Below are 23,056 nucleotides of genomic sequence, written 5' to 3' on the forward strand. Positions count from 1 at the left end.
AAAGGGGTAGCTATTAACCATTATTTTGGCTGATCATGGAAAAAAACAGAATTATCTCTAAATTGAACTTCTCCCTTTCCATCTGAAGGACGTAAATTAAAGGGAAAACATTGCCCTTTTGGTCTGCTTTGTTCTCAGGCGTAACAAGAACGCCTACCGATAGATCCCAATGGAAGGATGAGCCCCAGTCATGTCTGGAGAGCTGTGATGACTGCCTTTTTATGCCAGGTGCCAGGATCCCACCCCAGCGTGGCACAATCAACCATTTCTAGAGGTGATTCCGCTGCCGACCCCAGTGGAAACGCTGATGTTGTATTCAGGAGACATTATGCTCCAGAAGCCAGAATCCAGCATCCTCACCATCCCAGCTCTATGATGTGGGCCAGCCAACATCGTGCCTCACCTGGATGATCACAATAGCTTTCCTAATGGCTTCCTGCCTTCGGCTCACTCTTGCCCCCGCCCCCAATCTTTTACTCAGAAGCCAGAGAACCTGTTAAGGCACGACTGAGCCTGCCTCTTCTCTGCTCTACCCTCCAGGGGCTTCCCATCTCACTCAGAGAGCAACTCACCAGAAGAAAACCAGCCCCAGAAAACACAGACTCAGACAATGACCTCATTTCCTCCCACGCTACCCCTGGTTCTGCTCTGGGCACAAGGCCTCCTTGCGATTCCTCAAACACGCCAGGCCCGTGCCACATAAGGCCACTTCCCCTGCTACCACCACGACCACCTGCCTATCCATCGCAGCAATCCTCCTCCCCCACCCCCCACCTCAGTTTGTCTTTCCCCCAAACTTTTGTCACCCAACGCATCCTATTAGTCTGGTCACTGAGCCATCCTTCCCCACTGGCCCACCAGTAGAATGTAAACCCTACAAGAGCAGAGACTTTGCTTTGCTCTTTGAGGGACGTACACCACCAGCACCTGGAACCTTGCCTTGCACACAGTGGGACACGAACATTTGTTGAATGAACTGGTAACCGTACAGATGTTGGGGTTAAAAACCTCAGAGCACGCAACCCAGCCACTGCCTCGAAGGATCTCTCAGCAGATTTGAGGGGAGGTCAGCCAACTTTTTCTAGAAAGGGCAAGACAGTAACTATTTCTGGCGTTGCGGGCCAGACAGTCTCTGTTGCGCTGCTCAAGTCGGGTGTGGTAACACGCAAAAGCAGTCACACGCAGTACACACCCGAGTGAGCGCGGCTGGCCGGTAATGCCGGATTTACAAAAACAGGTAGCAAGCTGGATTTGGCCCGAGGACCTTATTTTGCTGACTCACGTAGGAGAAGATAGAGACACGCAGAGCTAGAGAAAATACCAGCGAGACTCTCCCCCGCAAAGAGACAGGGATGAAATGCCGCGTGGGCGACAACGGAACGAGGGGCGGAGGGAGCCTCGGACAAGCGGGTACAGGCTTTCGGCTGCTAACGGGAAATGATGTGCGATGGGATTTCACCCTGACATCAGTGGAAATAATGGTGAGGCGAGCGCTTAGGGGCACTTCACGTAAGAATGATTTAATAGCAGCTGCTCAGAACAGGATCCTTTTCTTTTATTGCCTTAGCGCTTGGCGCTGTGCTTTGTGCGAGTGTCTACGCCATAAATGTTGGTTTAATTGTATTAAGTGATGACTAAATACCTAGATGTGGAGCGGAGGTGCAGCCAATTTTCTGAATCTTTTGCCTGCACGCTGCCCACAGGGAAGGGGCTCTGGGTTCCAGATCTATGGTGGATCTGACCCTTTTCTTGCTTTATGCAGACCTTGCTGCGGCACGGGTAATATTTTTGTTATGTTCCTCGACAATATGTTACTGGCGAGCATGCATGCCATCCCCCCACCCGAGGAAATGAGCATGGTTTATTCTCCAGCCTCCCGAGAAGTGAAAATGCCATTCATTCTTCCACCAAATATTGAGCCCTTCTAACAATGGTAATACTTGGCCCCTGCCTCAGTGATCTTATGGGGAGAGAAAACATGAACAAACTGCTGTGCAACATAACAAAAGACACGTGCCAGAAGACGGGGTAGGGGAAGACCGGAAGCTTCGGAAAGGAGGCAAGACCCAAGAAGGATTTTTGAAGACGAACAAGGGTTCATCAAACAGGTGGGGGAGGGGGGGAGGGAGTTCGTGAAAAATGTCATCGTTTCCTTTTCTTAACTCCCATAATTTAATTTCTAAGCCTCAAAAGAGAGAGCGAGAGAGCGAGAGGGATTCTCAGCCTTCCCTACAATGGAAGGAAATCACACGTGCATGTCATTGTCAGGAAATTCTATAGCTCAACATTTTTCTGAATGGGCTGATTGGTCCTCATTCAGAGGAGGATATGGGTAATCATGGGAACTCCTTGCAACAAACTGGGAATGGCAACAATTTACAGCTCACACCTCTGCCTGTCCACGGTTTGGAGTCTAGAACAGAGTGGGGGACAGAGGGAAAGGAGAGCCGGATGGGTTGGCCAGACAGTCCAGGACGACACACAGCTCGGCTATTTCTTAGCTGTGCGGCCCTGGGAGAGGGTCCACAGATGTTCCCTCTGGTTCCTTCCAGAACTCACTCCAAACACTCAGTCACGGGCTGCAGTCGGGTGTACTGGATGCAAGACACCTTTTCGAGAAACTTTCTTACAGACTCAAGACTTCCGAGGAAAAACGGTAATGTCAATGTTTTCACACCTCTGCCTTCCTCCTGTCCCATCCTCTCTCGTTCTGGATGTCACCCGAAGCTGTGCTCTTCCGATTCTCCTCTAACCACTGCTGACCTCTCCTTCCAGCGAGGCAGAGCCTGGCTGTCTGCTAAGGGTCTAGCCTTCCATCCAAAAGTCATCAAAGCAGGTAGAGACTTCCAGTTGTAAAAGAAGTAAGGCCTGGGGATGTAGTGTGCAGCACGGTGGCTGTAGTTAATAACCCGCTCTATACAAATCAAGGAGTCGTGCTGCACACCTGAAACTAATACAGTTATATGTCAACTACACCTCAATTAAAGAAAAAGCCATCCAGGTCATCCATTCGTTTCTCCTACAGCATCTCTGAGAATGACTCCTAGGCTTGTCTCTCACAGGCCACCTCTTTCCAGAATCCCAGCTCAGCACTGACAGTTCTCTGCCTCATTTACTGTAAATGCCTCAATTCAGAGCGTGCATCTCATGGGCTTCATCAGCTCCCCTCCCAAACCTGTCTGCCCTACAAGCCTCTGGTGTCTCCTCATGGTGCTTCCATTCTCCCGATCGCTAAAAGTCAGAAACTCGCCACGCATTCTACTTCTCCCTCCCTGGCGGGGAGCGGAATAAATGGCCTCCAGACACGGCCACGTCCTAAGCCCCAGAAGCTGTGACTACTTTAGGTTACAAGGCAAAGGGCAAGGCAGGCTGCAGATGGAACTGACATGGCTCCAGCTGGCCCGAAAATGGGGAGATGAGCGCACTATCCACGTGGACTCGATGCAATCACAAGGGCCCCCCCCTTAAATGTGGAAATGAGAGGCAAAGGAGTAGGGCCAGGCCATGAGATGCAGAAAAGACTCGATGACCAATGACCATTGCTGGCTTTGAAGGTGGAAGGGCCACGAGTCAGGGAACGTGAGCTGTTTCTAGACGCTGCAGAAGGCAAACAGATTCCTCTGCCCTAGAGCCTCCCTAAGGAACGCAGCCCCTAAGACACCCTGACCTCCAGTGTGGTTCAAGCCATCATGTTGGTGGTGATTTCTTCCTGCATCAATAGGAAGCCCCACACTCTCCTTCCTCCAAACCCAAATCGTTGGCCAAGATATGCGAGTGTCAATCCCTGGTTCTGTGACTGGCTTCCTTCTCTCTGCTCACGCTGCCTCTGGGTTGACCCGGGTCTGCCCGTGTCCCCAGCCTGTTACCGCCTGCCTCCCCGCCACACAACCGACCAACCAACCAACCACCTCCTAATCTGATTTCTTACCTCCAATCTTTCTGCCCCTCAGTTTCATCTTTGCCACGTGCTTCTGGCACCACAGCTTTTTCCTGTCATTTCTCTTAAAGGCCTAAACAATGAGCGGCTCCCTGCTGGCCACGAGTCCTGAGGGATGCCTTAGCTCGGGGGTCAAAACCTTGCCTGAACTTCTCCCGAACAGCTTCTTCAACCAGATTCCCACACATTCGCCTCCTGTCCCAGGGACCCAGGAGATGGGGCCTTTTAGGGCTTTTAACAACTGCCTCTGCTTATGTCCCTAGCACAAGTCCTTTTTTTCCTTTGTGAGATGCTTTTGTGTGTTTCGTGTTTATTTTCTTGGTTTTGTTTTCTGGTTTTTTTAAGCTGACTGCAGAACCTCCTAGAGGCCCAAAGAACCACGGCCGCTGTTATATTTGGAGTTTTCATATTAAACAAAGAAGAATTGTTTTAGAAGATGGCTATAAATAGTGCGACGTGTCCTAGAAGTTTACGATGAACAAAGTAAAGCTTCTGGCTGAAAACCACAAAGCAGTGTGACTATCCTATTTACAAAATAACCAAAGTATTCATTCCAAAATATGATTTCCTGATACACAGCAGAGTGATCAGTAATGGGACCCCGGTTTAAATGATTCATGCCATTGTTTCAGTAGAGCTGGGTCAGCTCTGGGACCGATTCAGGCGTGCACGCGCAAGTGCACATACAAATCTCACACGGAGATAACACTCAGAGTCTAAATTTGAGGCCAATCGTGAATGGGTGGCCTGAGCCAAATGACCACCTAGTCCTCGAAATCCCCCATGATCAATCTGGATGTCAGAGGCTCGTGCCTCTTGGGGTTAAGGAAAATTAATCAACACAGAGATGGACAGCTGGTGGTGAGGGTGCAGAGATGAGGGACGTTGGCACCCAGGTGACAGCTACGGTGATTTGGCGGAAACAGCTGCCTGGGCAGATGGCCCCTGGCTGCGCACCCCCCCCAACCCCCCGGGCTCCAGGTATCATCATCCTGAGGTGGCACTCATCCCGGGAGGAGGACTCTCCTGGAGAGAGAAGGGCTCTCTTTTGTCCAAGGTGCAGGGTCCTGGGGGAAGCAGACGGAAGGAGAAAGTCCCCAGGGGAAGAGGACGGACACCTGTCTTAGCTGAGATACAAGGTGTGGGCCTGAGAACGGAGATGGGGAGTGCAGGATGGATGCCCTTACGGATTACTGTTACAAGCCAGCAAGATGGAAGTGACGAGGGTTCGCGTCGGTTGGCTTCATCTTTTCTGCCTCCTCCTCTGAAGAGGCCAAACCACCATCCTGGCAAGTTAGTGCAAAGAAAACATTTAACCCCCGGCCTGCGCTGTCACAAGCCTTGCCGTCATCCTGCTCGCTAGCTCATGTTAGAATCTCACAACTTTATTCCTGGTAGTCCCCCCCCCCCCCCGACTTTGACTATGACACAAAGATAATCTACACCTTGAAGGAACACCTAGGGCCCCCGTGAAGACGACATGCATTGCAAGGTTTGACCTGTGGCCAAAGTCCGCGGGCGAGCTTTCCAGGTCAAAATTGCAAGAATATGGAAATTTCAGGGGCGCTTGGGTGGCTCAGCTGTTGAGTCTCTGCCTTTGGCTCAGGGCGTGATCCCGGGGTCCTGGGATCGAGTCCCGCATCGGGCTCCCCGTGGGAGCCTGCTTCTCCCTCTGCCTGTGTCTCTGCCTCTCTCTCTCTCTCTCTCTCTCTCTCTGTGTGTGTGTTTCTCATGAATAAATAAATACAATCTTAAAAAAAAAAGAGCGTGGACGTTTCAGCCATATGTGCAGCTGACCAAGGACTAGAAGTCTCCAGACCGAGTGCACTCTGGAAGTTCAATCACCCACTAGAATAAGGAGATACCTGGTTGTCAGCATGCCATCCAGGAGTTTCTGAATTCCAAATTTCTCTTCATGGAGTTTTGACATTTTAATCATAAGGTAAACCCATCTCAGTGCCTCCCTGCAGCTCTTCTATGTCATGTCTGCAAACTCCACGAACAAAGATCATTTTTCTAATTTGGAGTATATGAAAAAGAGCATGCATTCCAGCCCCCGATAATTTTCCTTTCAGTCCCTCACTTTGTATGGCTCTGAAAGCCATCACTATGAGGGCAATTCATGAATCACCAGACCAAGGAATAAACGGATACCAACACTGGGTGGCCGGTGGTCAACTGTTACTACCAGGTGGCTCTCAGCCACTGCCCGGATGATTCCCCAGGCACTTACTCCGTTTTTTTTTTTTTCTACATACCCTCTGGAGTAATGGAAACTAAGTTTGATGTTAAATTTACCAAAACATAACCGAGACGACGAACACACCACCAAAACCGTACAAACGTTACACCAAATCACATAAAAACGGTTTGGCCGGGGTGCAGGGGAGGGCCTCAAAAGGGCTGTGTATAACAAACAGCATCCCAAATTCTACGAATAAATTTTCTTTAAAAAGTCCTAAATTTCCGAACCACAACCCAGTCAGTTTTCGATCCCCTCTTCACACGAGTAACAAAGATTTAGCTGGTTTATTGCCATTTGGATTTTTGCTCTGAGATTATCCCTGTTAGAGAACCACAGGTGGAATTGTTTTTTAAGGACCGCAGAATGATGTTTTTATCTTAGATCAGAAGAAACACAGACTTTCAGAGGACTCAAGACTTTGGAACTGTGAAACTTTGGAAATTAGCCTCAGTTTGGTGAGGCAGAAACAAGAGAAACTGGGTGCTCTACTCAAGATGAATTCACCACAAATTAAATGACACAATGCAAGCACTCAATGTCTGCATATTTGGCTGTGGTTTAGCATTTAGCTTTGAGTTCTAAAAACCACAAAATAAACACCCTACCCAAATGCTGCTCTACCGATTAGCACCCTCGCTGATTTGAGACACAGGCGCGTCAGTAAGTGCACAATAAAACGGGGCCATGGGGGGATACAGGGGGGAGAGGGAAATCCATTTGAATTTAGTGGCATTTTGAAAGACTGGAAACTGATACCACAAGAGAGGCTACTTCCTACTCCAAATTATGGCAGAGAGCAGTCAAAATGCAAAGTGACTCTTAAAGCAACAGTGCAAATAACACGCTAGCAGGAACAGGTGGGGAAAAAAGAGTGATCTGGAACATTCTATAAGGTAATGCCTCTGAAATATCTCTGGTGAACCTCCGACTGTCAGCACACTCAAATTCCTTCCCTTGATCAGTGACGGACGACTAGGAATTTCTGCTAACCAAATCTTAAGCGGCCAAAGGGAACTGGCTGGAGGGAAGGAAAAAAAAAAAAAAACCGTGACGAGCAGATAAGCACCGAGGCACTCAGCTCAAGTTTTAAAGTAACTAATTAATACAATAGATGGTTTTTTAGAACTTGCCACTTCACCTTTATTCTGAGGAGTGCTCCTGTTAAAATGTTGTACCTGATACCAAAAGTGAGAAACAGGGAAGACTTTTAATTTCACCAAACCCCCACCTGGTGGAATTCATGCAAATTGAATTAAACTGTTCGCAAAACCTTTTCTATACTTGCACATCTGTCCATAATGTGCTCGGTTTTTAGTAATTGGATCTCTAGGATAGTCTCTAAAATAATCACATACTCTCTTGACCATGTAACCTGATTAATAATGAATGAACATTCCTGAAAAGAATCACTTGGAAGCACAGCAGATGTCTTTGGGGATACGAAGGCTTTAATGATAAAAATTAAGGAGAAATGGGAGCTAGGTCACACTGTCTGGTTATTTTAATTGAAACCCAGTCTTCCAAATTTACTTAACAGAATGCTTAAATACACCTTCTGGAGTTCATTTATACAAGCAGACAAGAAAAAAAAAAAGACGCCAATGACAATGCAAAAAAGCAATCCTGATTTCTCAAGGACCAATGCCCAGATCCCGCCCGGTCTTAATAGTAAAGAAACCACCTCGACAGTCTCCCAAATGCGAGATCTCCTACTGCAAGCTGATCAATAGGTTAAAAACAGGAAACAGCACATTTGTCCTTAATAGTTCTTTTAGCCTCTCTCCAGATTCTTACAAATAGATCACCTCGAATACCCACCAATGGACTGCACCCTAGTTCTTGTTGAAGAAACATCGCCGTAGGCAGAGGATGGGGACCCACGAAATGACAGACGGGCCACCGAGACCAGATGGTGGGTGGCAGGCAGTGCTGGAGCGGTCCTGTGTGTCTGTGAGAGCGTCAACAGTGAAACACAACAGGAAAATCGACGCGACAATTCCAGGAAGGCCAGCTCCACCTCATCCACCCCGCCAGGGCTGCTGAGTTGAAGAATCAAAACTCCCTCTTGCTTTCCAATTGCCTTTTCCACAGACCTGACAGGGCTTCCCTATGCCCTCGCCCACTCAACGTTCAACTCAAGCCAAATGACAAGGCAGCTCGGGGCAGATTAACACCCATTGCCTCGTCCCAAAAAAATGATGACTTGGCACCAGGATCTGTACCCTCGTTGCTTACGGGGACCAGCGGCAGGTCAGTGTCCTGCAGCTGAGCGCTGGATGCCAGCTTTCCATGCTGCCAACAGGAGCGTCCTGCCCAGCTCCCGGGGTCAGCGACAGGCGCTCGCCCCACCCCCCTTGCATTTCAGTCCTTTTGGTGGCCTCCTAAGCACATGATCCCATTATGCTCTGGACGCTGGGCTGGTTTGTTTGTTTTTTGTTTTTTTTTTGTTTTGTTTTTAATAATATACTTATTATTTTGTGTCTGTCTTCTGAATTAAAATATAATACCTGGAAGAAGTTTTTTAAAACATTACATCAAGAAGAACGATCTCTTGTACAGACACAATAAAGTGGTTATTTTTTTTCTTCCCAAAATAGGTCTAAATTGCAGTTGATCATCCTGATAAACAATTGAAAATACACGTGTATGAAATATATACATTTGCACATACTCACAGAAGCAAAATATATACACACACATATATGCCTATGTTACACATGCATATAACATCAAATATACCTATATTTATGTATACATATAATGCCTGCAACCTACACACAGAGCAAATCTGTGATGGGTGTCCCAGATTTCAGTCTCCAGAATGGCAAAGAAAGAGTGAATTGAGAATGGGAAGTAATCTTTTAAAAATGGACTGTCTAAAGGAAGAAGAGGAAGTAGTCTTCCCAAAAGAAAAAAAAAAAAAGGCCTATCCTGCAGTTCTTTCAAGGATGTTGCTTATCACCATGCAAGACAAGAAACTGCAACCAAAGTAAATCATCAGGAAAGTGTAAAAAAAAAAAAAAAACACGAAGCCAGAACAAAAAACAATGCTGATTGCAAACCTGCACTATTCATGTGCAAACCCAGACATCTGGCCTCCACCAAAGGTGTGTAAGAACTTGTCACTGAACGGTGAGCAGGAGGCAAGGACCACCTACCTCCTCCTGTTGCCTGCCTTGAATGTCGTGACATTCATCACTTTCATGCCATTGCAACACCTCACGGTAAAACCAAAGCATGCCTCACATGTTTGGACATAAAAATGCAAACATCTACTCTCTTGGCTTATGTCTGTACAAATCGTAATCTCATTTGTCTGTTAACAATAAACAAAGGGATTACTCAATTGCACATACAGATGACTTCCCGAAGAAGTCCTCACTCTCCGCAGAAAAGACACGCATACATCAAATAGAATTTGAAAGGACTTTTCAGGGGGTGGGAGTGAATGGGTGACGGGCACTGGGTGTTATTCTGTATGTTAGTAAATTGAACACCAATAAAAAAAAAAAAAATAAAAAAAAAATAAAAAAAAATAAAAAAAAATGAAAGGACTTTTCATCATGAGCTCTGAAAGCATCGCTTTTGTTAAAACAACGTTAAAATGGGCAAAATTTCTACGAGACGTGGCTAACTTGTCCATATTTTGGCCCCGTGGTGGAAAAACGAAGCCCGACCCTCTAGAGTTGAAACACCAGGAAACAAACACGTACTCCACCCCTCAAAAACAAAAGAGAAAGACAAACAACAACAACCCTTATAATCTCCTCTAGACCCTAGTCTGGCAACCTCTGCAGGAGATTTCCCACCGTTGGAGGGTCTCAGACATTTCATGTCCTATATAGCTTGTTATTTATTTTTGTATTTCTTAGAGAGAGAGTAGAGCGAGCAGGAGCATGAGTAGGGGGAGAGGAGCAGAGAGAGGGAGAAGCAGGCTCCCCGCCGAGCAGGGCGCCCGATGCCACGTGGGGCTCAGTCCCAGTTCCCCGGGATCACGACCTGAGCCGAAGGCAGATGCTTCGCCGACGGAGCCCCCTTGGGTGCCCCCTTTTGCAGTTTATACGAGGAAAGAAAACATCCAGCGCTAAAGGTACATGGAACCTCTTTTACACTGAAGCCAAAATGACTGATGTTTCCGTGGTCTAAGCCAGGCCGAGCGGCAGGCAAGGATGTGGTGGCGAAGGCAGGGACAGCCCGCGAAAGAGAAGGGAGAGCGGGGACCTGGCCCACCGGACCCCGACAGCCCTCCGCATCGCCCTCTGGGGGTGGCAGACACGAGCGGCCGCTGGTCCCCCTGAAGCCACCCGCAGATGAACAGCGCCTCAACGCCGCCTTCCCGAATGCTCTTCCCAGTGTTGCTGGGTGGACGGGCATTTCTACACCCATTCAGAGATCTAGTCTATGTCGATGGAAGATCCCATAGATGCCTACGATGGAATCGAATTTTGGAGTCGCGTATAAACATGCATGTGTGTTGGGGATCCCTGGGTGGCTCAGCGGTTTAGCGCCTGCCTTCGGCCCAGGACGTGATCCTGGAGACCCTGGATCGAGTCCCACGTCGGGCTCCCTGCATGGAGCCTGCTTCTCCCTCTGCCTGTGTCTCTGCCTCTCTCTCTCTCTCTCTGTGTCTCTCGTGAATAAATAAAAAACATATTTTAAAAAACCATGCATGTGTGTACCCGTACGCACCCGCACACACCCATATACAAAAGCACCTTTGCAAAATTACCTGGGACTCTTCACCAGCCCCTCAGTTACAACATCCCTCCCGCATTCGAGAACCATTCCTTCCCCTGCACAAAAATGGAAACTTGTACATACTGTAGATATTAAACCCCCCTGCCAGATGCCTCCTCGTGTCTGAAAAGGGTTGCCCCGAAAATAGCAAGATGACATAAGAGGTCCAGTCTCTGAAGGATGGACCGGTTGGGCTGGGTTGCTGCGGCAGCTAGATTCCACCTGGAAGATGCTCGCCAGTCGGGAAAAGTTTTTCTTACTTCATTCCTACGATACCCCTCTAGAAGGCAGAGAAAGTGCACACTCTCCCCTTCCCACTTGCTATCCACCAGGAGAAAAATGCTTCAGTAAATAGTTGGGGATGGTGGCCAGTACGGCATCCCACCATTGCTCTCCGAACACCCAGAAGCTGACGTTCAATGGCACGCACCACCACTCTGGTCTCCTGACTCATCGAGGTAATGACAATGTCACATAGTAACTGACTCCTATTGTATGGACAGATTGGGAAATTCAAATATGATAGTTCCTTTCCTCAAAGGAAATGGCTTTCTCTCTCAACTTCAAAGTCAGCCACACACAAAAACCTCATGGTCACAATGCCCTGAAGCTACTTTGCGGTCTTAAAAAAAAAAAAGAAAGAAAGAAAGAAAAGTAACCTTTATTCACAACTCCTGGTTAACTATTATGAAGAACAGGCTTTAAACGTTTCCCGTGATCACTGAAGCCCTACAATCAGGGGATGAAGTCTTTTTTTTTTTTTTAAGGCAACAGAAAGAGGAGTGACTCTTTTGTTCTGAATTGTTATTGTAAAGCACCACATGAGAGAAGGGGAATGAGGGGAACATGGCAATGAAAAGGACAACAGTGCTGACAAACGAAAACAGGGTATTAAGAAAAGCATCGGAACTGTGCGTCCTCACAGAACAAAGGCAGGAGTCTTCTTGGGAGAAATTTGAGCAAAGATACTTGGAAAAGATGTAAAGGCTAATGGATGAACGAACTTTCCAGGCAGCAAGAAATCTTCAAGTCTGGGGCAGTAAAATTGGGTTATCATTAAAATGCATGCACGCACGCAAAGTATCAAAGTACTCAATGTACTGATACTCAAAGTATCATAAAATTAACACTCCTTGCAAATCACATTAAATCACTCACTTTTCAACCCAACATCCACTTCTTGACATTTCTAGATCCATTTTTTGAGCCATCTAAAATAAGATATGGGTTTTTTTTCTTACACCACTGAGCTCACTTAGTGGACACCCATAAGGAAACGGAATTTTTTACAAAAAGAAAAATCATCTCTCTCCGTTCAGTGCATATTCCTCCACTTTAAATATAACCTGTAAAGAGAGCTTTCAAGAACCCCCAGGGAACCCACGGAATGGGTTCTTTGTTGAGAAACAATCACCACGACTAAGTAGCTCACGTGAATGTAATAGATCGGTTGGGTCAAGTCACGCTCTTATCACTTTCTACTTTTTTTTCTGATGAAAATTCTGCTAAAGCTGCTTAGTAGGGCAATGCATTTGGGGAGATCATCAGACTTCGTCTGGTTTATTGGACCCACTACACAACGAGAGGTATACTGATCATTATTTCAGTCTCTAAGCTACTGGGTTCAGAAAAACAAGCAATAGATCCGGTCTCGCAATGCCCCCAAAATGGCCGCCCATTTCCTCTTCTCTCTGTTCTGCTGCTTCTCTACTTCCTTCATCCTTCCCCATCCTGTCTTGCTATTGTAAGAGGAAGGGAAAACTAATAGGCTTTCCTCTTTTAGACAATGCACTTCAGCTGGCTTTCTCTTTGATGTGTTGGCAGAAAAGATGGGGTCAAGTCCTGAGCTCAGTGGGCCCAACTACCCTTGGTCTAGTTTTGGGGTGGTGTCCATCAGTGTGGTGTCGTGCAAAGAAATGTGTACCTTGAACCTGAGTTCAAACCCTGGCTCTGCCATTTCCTACTAAAGGCGGAGAGCAGCCAGCTACTCGACATATCTTCGACTCACAGATCCTCTTCCTATCTTATACAGTTTCCTTATCTGCAAAATGCGACAATGAGCGCAGTCTCAAAGGGTCTTTGGAGGATTAAGTGAGGCAAAGGTTTAAAAAGTGCTAGCGAAATTGTAGCTCCCACACCCTTCCTCCCCTCTTGTCCTGAATCACCTCTTCCCACTTTTCTTTGAGTACCTTAATGATCTGTATGTTTTGTTGTTCAAACCACTTTTGGAAATGGAAAGGATAGGAATCCGTTTATTTGTTCAATAATGTGCACGGGCTGTCTTCTGTCATGGAACAGTATATGACTAAGAAACCAGCATTCCTAGTATTAAGATCAATTCTGTTTAAGTACTTGTCTTCAGGTAGGCAATCTTCTGTATTTCCCAGCCATCAACATGCTGCGCTCCATTACCACTGGGTCTCCCACCATGTCCTCGAGTCCTCAGTCCTCTGCTCCTCACTGAAGAGCTCCCTGTCCCAGACGAATCCTCTGCCGGAATTTTTGATTTTGCAGGAAATTGGAGACCCTGGCAGGTGGTACAAGTGAGACTATCAAGAACGGCCAAGGGTTTCAGATGTTTCGTACTTACAAGCTAATCAGTTAGCTTACCAGTTTCATGGATTTTGGCAGAAGACACGAGACCCATGAGTCAGAGAAAAAAGGATGTTGTTAGGACACAGCAGGCATCGTGAGTTTCATGTTCATGTCAGTTCCCCTGGTCCCCCAAGTCCACGGGGCACCTGGGAGTGCCCCAGGTGCAGGCTGCATTCACAAGGAGTTTGCATCACAGCTGAGATGTGTGTTTGCATCACATACAAGCTTAGGAAACCCGAATCTTTTATTATGGACTGCAAGCAAACTTGCCTGACATTTGCCCTACAGAGACACGTTATCTTTATTATAGTGGGCAGTAAACAAACCTGCTTTCTACCCTGGAGGGAGATAATCTATCTCGATCTTCCAAGCTGTTTGCTGTACAAATAAATATCCTTTTAGAGATAGCCTGGAACAAAAGCCACCAGCACCTCAGCTCACAAGAGGTACAGAAACGCGAGTGGTCCCTGGAGAATTATTTCCCAACAGACACAGCTCCTGTTCCCTCCTGGAGACCTGGCACAAGAAATCAGATCACCACTGGGTTTTCCAGCAGGTAGGGTGGAGGCAGTTAACTTGACACTAAATAACCCTTGAGCCATCTATGGAAGACCAGAGGCAAAAGGAGCCCACAAGAAAGCGCTCCACGCTCCTCATCCCCACCACCCTCTAAGATCAGGGGATGTACCAGGAAAACTGGCAGAGAGCAGATTTTGCCCAAGTAAACAGAGTCCTTAATAACTTCCTTATTAGTTCCAAATCAGCCTGTATCCGGTCTTCACTCTTAATCAAAACTCATTTTAAGAGTTTGGAAGAATAAGCTAGTTTTGTTACTTCTATATTAGAAGTCCTATATGTACATTAAGTTGACTTTCTTTTTTTAGATTTTTATTTATTTTAAAGATTTTATCTGAGAGAGAGAGAGAGAGCACAAGCAGGGGTAGAGGGAGAAGCAGACTCCCCACTGAGTGGGGAGCCCAACACAGGCCTCAATCTCAGGACCCCAAAATCATGACCTGAGCTGAAGGCAGATGCTTAACTGACTGAGCCACCCAGGGGCCCCAAGTTGACTTTCTTTGACTAAGTTTTTTTTAGAGCTACTTTTGGAGTAAAAGCAGAGAGAAAGTCAGTTCTCTGAATATTCTTTCATTCAACAGGTATTTTTGAGGTCTTGTTGTGAACCAGACACTGCTCTGGGCAGTAGGGAATGCACTTTTGCCCCTACATTTTCAGGAGGGAAAAAAGTAGGAAGAGGGTGAGAAAACACCATCATTTCAAAGAACCATACATAAAATGAAAGAAACAGAAAGAATGTCGTGATAGAAGATGGAGGGGCAGGTGATGTCTACTTTAGCTACAAAGACATTCTACTCATATCTGTGTAGCCTTCCTTGATATTTTGGCTTTTCCCCCTCCCCATAAACAAGCAAACAATATCTTAATTTCAGTATAAACCTTTCCAGCCCCTGGGTACAGGGTTTTGATTTAATACTCAAGTCGTTGAGTGTTCAGTGGCAGATTTCCTTAAGGGATGATTTCTTTTTCAAGGACATTAAAATCCAACTTTTACCATTTCTCCCATGAAAAGACAAAGTGATACATTATTGGAAAACAGTGACCTCTTTATTTTAGCGATAAAATCTAGGAAAAAGAGGCCACGATCACATGGTGGACCAAAAAAACAGGAACTATGGTAAGTACTTAGAATTCCCTGAATGTCTGGGTGGTTGACGGCAGGATGTTAACCCAAAGTTGAAAGTAACCATGGACATGCAGTTAAGGGTACAGGGAAGGGTGTGAAGGAAATTAATAGACATTTCAAGAGTCATTGGTTTTGCTTTTGCCTGTCTAGAAGAACCTTCAGGAAGGAAGGGAAAGGGGTGGGGAAACGGCATGGGGGTTAATGCACAGGTAGAGCTAGGGCTTCATGCCTGGAGGATCAAAGGCAAGTAGAAACTAGGAGAGCCCATTGCCTGAGAGCTGTATTGGTGTCTCACTGACAATAATCATGAAAGGGATCTCAAAAGAAATAAATTCACTGGCTAGGTAAAATTGCAACAGCAGCTGGATCATGGTTTTTAGAGCCCATCTCTTCAAGGGCTTAGAAGGGAGACGAGCACGGCAGGAATCAGCAGGAATCGTGAAAGAGTGATGGGCGGCAAGTGGCTATCACAGCTCAGCAGAGGCCAAGGGACAGGCTTGGGAAGTCTTGGTGGCGGGTGCCAGCCACCCCACAGAGAAACCAATAAGCAGGTTTAGGAGAGGATGGAGCAGCAGGCACAGTGGGGGTTGCGGCACAAGTAATTCTCCCAAAGTGAGTTAACCCCAGCCCAAAGACTTTGGGCCTAAAAACCAAGATGGAAAATGTTTCATTGGAGGCTTGATAATTCTGCAAAAAAAAAAAATACTTGAAATCATATGAAAACAAATCTCACAAAGGCTGTGAGGCTTCTGGCGTCTTTTTAAAAAATACTCTCAAGGCAGGCTAACCTCTGAGAGACTTTTCTTGCATTACCCAAAGATGTTTCCTGTTGTAACTCTGAGAGGAATTACAAATGTAATTTATAAAACCGGAAATCAAGACATTCCCTTGGAATTAATATCAAAAGGTACGATCTCAGGGACCTGACGCTAAGGATTTTGTTGTCGTTTTGCTCTGTTTCTTATTTGTTTGCTGTTTAGGACAGTTTGAGTCTCAAAGGAAAAAAGTTTTATTTTCACCCAGTAAGCATGCACTTCGTCTTGTAATTTTATCCTCTCGTTGTATCAAATGCTATCAAAAGCTGGCTTTTTGAATATAAGCGAAGGTACTCAGTCCTTGAGATACAATCCAGAGCTTAAAAATTCACTTACGAGGGATCCCTGGGTGGCGCAGCGGTTTGGCGCCTGCCTTTGGCCCAGGGCGCGATCCTGGAGACCCAGGATCGAATCCCACATCAGGCTCCCGGTGCATGGAGCCTGCTTCTCCCTCTGCCTATGTCTCTGCCTCTCTCTCTCTCTCTCTCTGTGTGTGTGTGTGTGACTATCATAAATAAATAAAAAAAAATTAAAAAAAAATTCACTTATGAAAAAATACCTAGCTTTAAGAACGGTGACTTTTCAAGGTAGTGAAGCTACCTCAAAGTGGAGATACATTTATTTTGATAATGAATCTGGAGGTTAATTGGAAAAAGCATCACAATTATGTGAGAAAGCGTTGCATTTTTTTGGAAAAAAAAATACTTCTTAACGTCTGTTCTCTCATCTTTATGGTGAAGACTGCTGGGTCATCCCTTGTTGCGGAGCCCCTTTAGCTTGTCCTTACTTAAATTAACAGACACTTGATCCAGGGCACTGGTCCAAACAGTTCCACCAGTTGTCTGAGTCTATTCTTTCTATGACAAACTCCTCCAAGTGACTCTCTCTTGTAAACGGATGCAAATATGCCATTCCCCAACTCCATTCATTCTCTCCCTCAGGGTGGGAAATGCCCTGCTCTCGGGGCGCTGGGCAGAGGGGGCAGGATGATGGCAGGGTGACTTCCCAGAAGGGAGCTTTGTTGTGCCTGAGCCACTGCCAGGCAACCTCCCTGCACATCAACTGCCAAAACATCACGGTCCAAATAGGGGCTCTCTGATCCCCCCCTGTCCCGCCCCCACCTATCAGCATCCAGAAAGCAATTCTTTGCATGGGTGCTTCTTCATCATGATCCTGACTGGCAGCTCCGAGGATTAAACGCAGGTCCTTTATGCACATTAGCCCCCTGGAGTGTTGAACTCCAAAACCTCTATTTTCTCCCGAGTCTACCCCGTATCTCACAAAACCCCAGTTAGCCACTGTGGTACACAGCCTTTCTTCCATTCTGGGTTATCAAAAGAAAACAAAACAAAACACCAGACCCTACAACAAAATGATGGACATGGTAATGACGGAGAGTTTGTAGGGTAGTGGGCAGATTCCAGGTTCTTTCATCGCGGAGACTGGGAACCCATTTACTTCTTTATCATTAAAACTTCACATTCTCATCAGCAGAATCTTGCTTACAATGGCACAAATGATCAATCGGCTGAATGAAAACTGTGTTCTCTGCGTGCGTATATATATCTCCATTAAAAAATGGCCCTCAAAACTGCTGAATGAAAACCAACACCAGTGCCTTCTTAATCAAGCAAAATTTCCTGCTTAGCGGCTGCATTAAAAAAAAAAAAAAAAAGACCATCTGGCCTCTCTGCTACTTGAGGGTTTTTGCTCCTCACTTCCTGGTTATCTTTAGCAACGTATTATAATTTCACTTATAAATTATTTTTACCACGGTGCATTTCCTTCTGTGAACTACTTTAAGAAGCAGAGTAGAAAGCATTGTTCTATTTCTAGGAAAATACTTCTCAGTTCTAAATGGCAGGTTGGAAAGGGGAAAAGACTACTTGAAAGAGGAAGATGGAAGTCAAATCACAGTGACAGCATTAACTACTCATATTTCTTTAAACATAAACACGTCTGCCACCAAGCTCTCTCTGTCCCTTTCTCTCTCTCTGTAGAGATGTAATAATTTACATCCAAAAACAGAGAGCCACTTCTGCCCTGCTCATTCAAAGTGTTCCTTGTGCTAAGCACTCTCCAAAAAATAAGTCGGAAAATGGAATTCATTCCTGCAGAGGAAAGAAGACTATAAATAAAAGTACAATCAAACTTCAATTAGTTGAAATTCTCTGAAAATGGGAGAGTTCTGGTTAATTTAATTTTCTGGTTAACTGAACCTCAAATAGAAAAGCTTTTTTTTTTTTTTCCTAAATCCTCGCTGAGAACGTTCCTAAAATGCTTGAGCCCCCTTTACTTGCATAACTCCAAACCACATAACTGGATTGAATCAAAAGTTCTTAGGTAATTCCAAATTTTATTATTTCTTGAGATCATCACTTTAAGGACCTTTTTTCTTTTAGTCATAGAGGAGATTTAAGAGATTGCATTGAATGTGTATTTGTATCCGTGATCCTGAATGTTTGCATGAATCCATGATATTGCCTTCTTCCTTGCATCTCACGATCTCTCGGGAAAGTATAGCGTAGAAAACTGGGTAACAGAGAGGTCTGATTCTTTTGGCCATATTCAGGCAGGTTGAAGTTTTGGTCTGGTTGTGTGCTAAAAGAAACTGACAAAAGTCCCTTCAAAGCCTGTCTGGTAAGTATCAATAATAAATCATTTTAATACAGTGCCTCCCATCACTTTTATTAACACTAATTAAAGACCGTGTCAATTCCTTTGATGTACACATTTAAACTCACTAAAAAAGCACTAGGGCTTAGGTTTCATGGTAGAACACGGCGGCAGCTCCAAAGTGGCCCCAAATGTCCACCTTGCACAATGTGGCCACAGTAAGATCACCTCTCACTTGGGCTCCATGTGCCAAGTTCCCACAGGACTTTATACCGTGCCACCTCGAGCTAGCAAACAAAATACCATGCTGAATCAAAGTAGTGCCCAACAGTAAGAGCCCTCTAGTCTTATACCAGTCTTCCTGCCCTTTGCTGAAGACTATTCTAGAAGGAATTCCTGCACTGGGGAGGAGATTGAAAAAATGTCAGTTAACATCATGTCCCACTCTAAATACCATGCCATGTACGTGCAAAGATAAGACTGGTGCTTTCGCTCTCTAGGTAGAATCTAAGTAGAATGTCTCTGTCTCTGTCTCTCTCATACACAAACACACACACACACACACTTTTTGGTGGGCGGGAGCAGCAAGGGGGGTTACAATGTACTCATCCTCAAAGCAGCACTAGGAAAAATCTAATGTGTATTGAAATCTTATGATTTGCCAGGAACTCAGTTGGCTACTGGGCACACAATAGGATTTTCATAAAGATCCCCATAAAGGACCGAATGACAGTGAAGGGATCAGTCATAGCTCACTTATGGACCTATAAAAGATCTCCTTATAGGTAGATTAATGATACCAAATTTAGTGGCAGTGGCAGTGTTCCTGAACAATGACTATTTTGAAAACAGTGCGGTTGTCACATAGTAGAAATAAGACTTTATGGTAAAGCATAAATAGACTCGTTTATGTGTTGATCTTATCAACTAGTATATCTTGGGCACAAATGTGGGGAGCATATCCTGAGGATATGCTCTCAAAATCTACAATTCAGTGGAGACATTGCCTATGATCAGTGGGTTTTTCTCCTTGCTCATTTCGTCCTTCTATCTGTACTGTCCGCTCTTCTCAGTACCTTTGACAGGTCTTGCCCTGTAGAGGATAATGACACCCAAAGTGTAGACACTTTGATTTTTCCTAGGGACCTCTTCAGGGAACACAATAGACCTGAAACCTTGGGGAGTTCTGCAGAGACTTTCTAAAGTGAGACACTCAGAAGCAGGGTAAGGGACCCGAGGGTGATTTGCCTCCAACATCTGTCACCGCAGTGATTTCCAGGTGGAGGGGGTGGATATGACACCCTTGGTCAAAGGTCTGGGCAAGTAGCCCCATCTCATCTAGAACCGCCCAAACACCCTCCTGGGTCATGTGTAGAAGCAGCATCAGAAGGTATTACAGATCATTACCTACTGGTTCTGTGAGGCTGCCCTCCCATTAAATACCGAAATAGCTTCCTCAGAAGAGGGCAAACAGGTCCCAGGGTGCGTGACTCAGTTAGCTACCATGCCCTGAGCGACAGTGCGCTATATTGATTCTTCACTGCAGGAAACAAAGCACTCCTATCAGAGGAAGTATTAACAGAAATTAACACTCACTTGGGGGATTTGGGGGACCTGGGAGGCAAGAGTAATGCTTGCATTGATGTCCCAGCACCCACGTTTGACATGTGAGGCAACTTACAAAAGGCTTCCTTTGAGTTTCCTTTTTTTGACCATTCCTTCATATAACCATAGCTGACATTTTTTTTTCAGCATCTACAATTTGTCGGGCACTTTATGTAAATGATCTCCTCAAACTCGAAAGACTGGGTCATATTTTGCCCCTTCTTTTTTTTTTTTTTTTTCCATCTTGCCCCTTCTGCAGCTAAGGAACTGAGGCTCACACTTAGAACCTCTAGCCCAGGGCCACGCAGCTGGCACACAGCAGAGTCCAGTTTAGACGGTGGCTTTTTCTGACTCATAATGATCGCTTTTCTCGGCAACATGTTGCTGCTACGTCACAAGGAACTGGAAAGTTCTGATGAATGTAAAGAAAAATATGGCCATTGTAGGTTCTTTCAAGTGTCTCAACTACTTGTAAACTTTAATTAAAAAACAAACAAACAAACAAATGGGGGCACCTGGGTGGCACCAGTGGTTTAAGCATCTGACTTGGGCTGGGGTCATGGGATCGAGGCCCGCATTGAGCTCCTCACTGAGTGTGGAGCCTGCTTAAGATTCTCTCTCTTTCCCTCTCCCTCTGCCCCTCTCTCCATTTGTGCTTCCTCTCTCTCTCTCTCTCTCTCTCTCTCTCAAATAAAGAAAAATTTAAAATCAAACAAGCAGATAAAAAACCAACCAAATGAACAGCTAAGCATTGGCCATGTGTCTTTACCAGGAGCCATTCAGGAATTTCACAAGCTAAGTGCTCCCCAGTCTCCCTTAGAAAGACAAAAAGGATGGACATCTGGATCATATTGGTAAGTGGGTGCTTTAAACATGAGAGAAAATTAGGAGAAAAACCTAAGACTGGATTACTTCCACGAGTTCACTCACCAGTATCTCACCAAGTCTTTCTTTCTTTCTTTCTTTCTTTCTTTCTTTCTTTCTTTCTTTCTTTCTTTCTTTCTTTCTTTCTTTCTTTCTTTCTTTCTTTCTTTTTCTTTCTTTCTTTCTTCTTTCTTTCTTTCTCTCTCTCTCTCTCTCTCTCTCTTTCTTTCTTTCTCTTTCTTTTTCTTTTTCTTTCTTTCCATCTATCTTTTTTCCTTTTTTTTTAATATAACAAGCTCATCAGCCATCCTTTTTCCTCAGTGAGCAATGGCTAGTGACCTCCCAGGTAGCAAGTTCACAGGATAAACATATCAGTTATAATTAATGTTTACTAGGATAAGTGTAAATATTTAAAAACACACAACAGTTCCAGGCACATGTGATTTCCATTTTATTTTATGAAACACTAAAAATCCACTTGTCCACCCCATTAATTATAAGCTGCTCTCAGCCCTGACCTGTATATAATTCCCTCTGACGTAAATTGGAACAAGGTGCTCGAAATGGAAGCAGCCTACACCCCAACTGGGCTACAAAATGTCAAGTTCCCAAACCTCTCAAAAGTGTAACCTGACATTTTTCTAAGATTAGAGGCAGTTTGTGAATTTAAAAAGAGGGCTTAAAGACTCACCACAGTTAAACCTACAGTAACTCCTGAAATATCCAAAGTAAACAGGACTAAAGGGGCTCTGGGGACACCAAAACCTTGCTAAAAGAGAAGAAACACTCTTTAGTAGGCGGTATTTCTTTGCAGAAAATAATGTACATGTGCTTGAGCAGAATTAAGAATGCAACAGTAAACTTTCAGGAATGGAGCCCTCCAGAGATCTAAAGGAATCATGAATGGACTGTGCAAAATGTTTCTCCTTTCGCTCCACATGAATGATTGAGTTTACACTGCCTATTAATCTTAAATGTTGAAGGCAAAGAGAGAGAGAGAGAGGGAGAGAGAGAGAGAGTTGATTGGTTAACTTTTCGAGCAGTATTTTTCTTGACGCAATTGTAATATGTGTTCATTTATAACGTTCCCCCAAAGCAAAATGCCTGGAGAACAACCTGACCACTGAGAAGCAGCATTCGGCAGACTGATCTTTCTAGTCATTTTTCTATCATCTTAGCCACAAAAATGGGATAGTACTTCACATTTTGTTTTGCAAGTTGTTATTTTAAATATAATATACTGGGTGATTTTTCATGTTCAAAGGTTCTTGTGATTTCTCAGGATTAATCTTAAGTACCTTTGAGTACAACCAAAGTATTCCTGCCAGTTGCCAAATCAAATAGACCATGCAAGCTGAAGATTTAATAAATATTAAAATGTGAACAATTTCTTTTTTTCCCATCACAGCATGCATTGTCAATGAGGACAATATTGCCCCCAACGGCGAGAAAATTAGTTCTTGGCAAAAAAAAAAAAATCTTACTCTTTTTATGTACAAAACACAGATATACATAAATATGCAGTATAGTTATAGCAGTAAAATTTCGTGGCGGGGGGAGGGCAACTAGGAAACAGTATTTGTAAAAGCTCCTTGAGGGATCAACGATGAAAATAGTTTGTGAAACACAAACTACAGCACTGAACTTGCAAACGATTAGCCTTTACATCACTGTGCCTCAAAGGATGAATTTTTCCATTATAAATGTCTCATCCTTCAATGAATTCCAGCCCCTTTCTTTTTTTAATGATTTTATTTATTTATTCATGAGACATACACAGAGAGAGGCAGAGACATAGGCAGAAGGAGAAGCAGGCTCCCCATAGGGAGCCCAATATGGGACTCAATCCCAGGACCCTGGGATCACACCCTGAGCCAAAGGCAGACACTCAACCACTGAGCCACTCAGGTGCTCCCCCCAACCCCCCGCAGCCCGTTTCT

At 45.0% G+C, this 23,056-nt stretch overlaps 1 protein-coding gene across 7 annotated transcripts in view; it reads right to left on the reverse strand.

Moving 5' to 3' along the window:
* Positions 1-23,056, reverse strand: part of MID1 (midline 1) — a 352,621-nt gene that overhangs the window by 108,717 nt on the left and 220,848 nt on the right. The window contains exon 1 of one of the 7 annotated variants that reach the window (XM_025436336.3): positions 8,001-8,163. The exons of the other annotated variants lie outside the window; for them this stretch is intronic. The gene's annotated coding sequence lies outside the window, so the exon portion shown is untranslated. Of the gene's footprint in view, positions 1-8,000; positions 8,164-23,056 lie in introns of those variants that run through there. 7 annotated transcript variants of the gene reach the window in all.

Source organism: Canis lupus, chromosome X, assembly GCF_003254725.2.
Source record: "Canis lupus dingo isolate Sandy chromosome X, ASM325472v2, whole genome shotgun sequence".
NCBI lineage: Eukaryota > Metazoa > Chordata > Mammalia > Carnivora > Canidae > Canis > Canis lupus.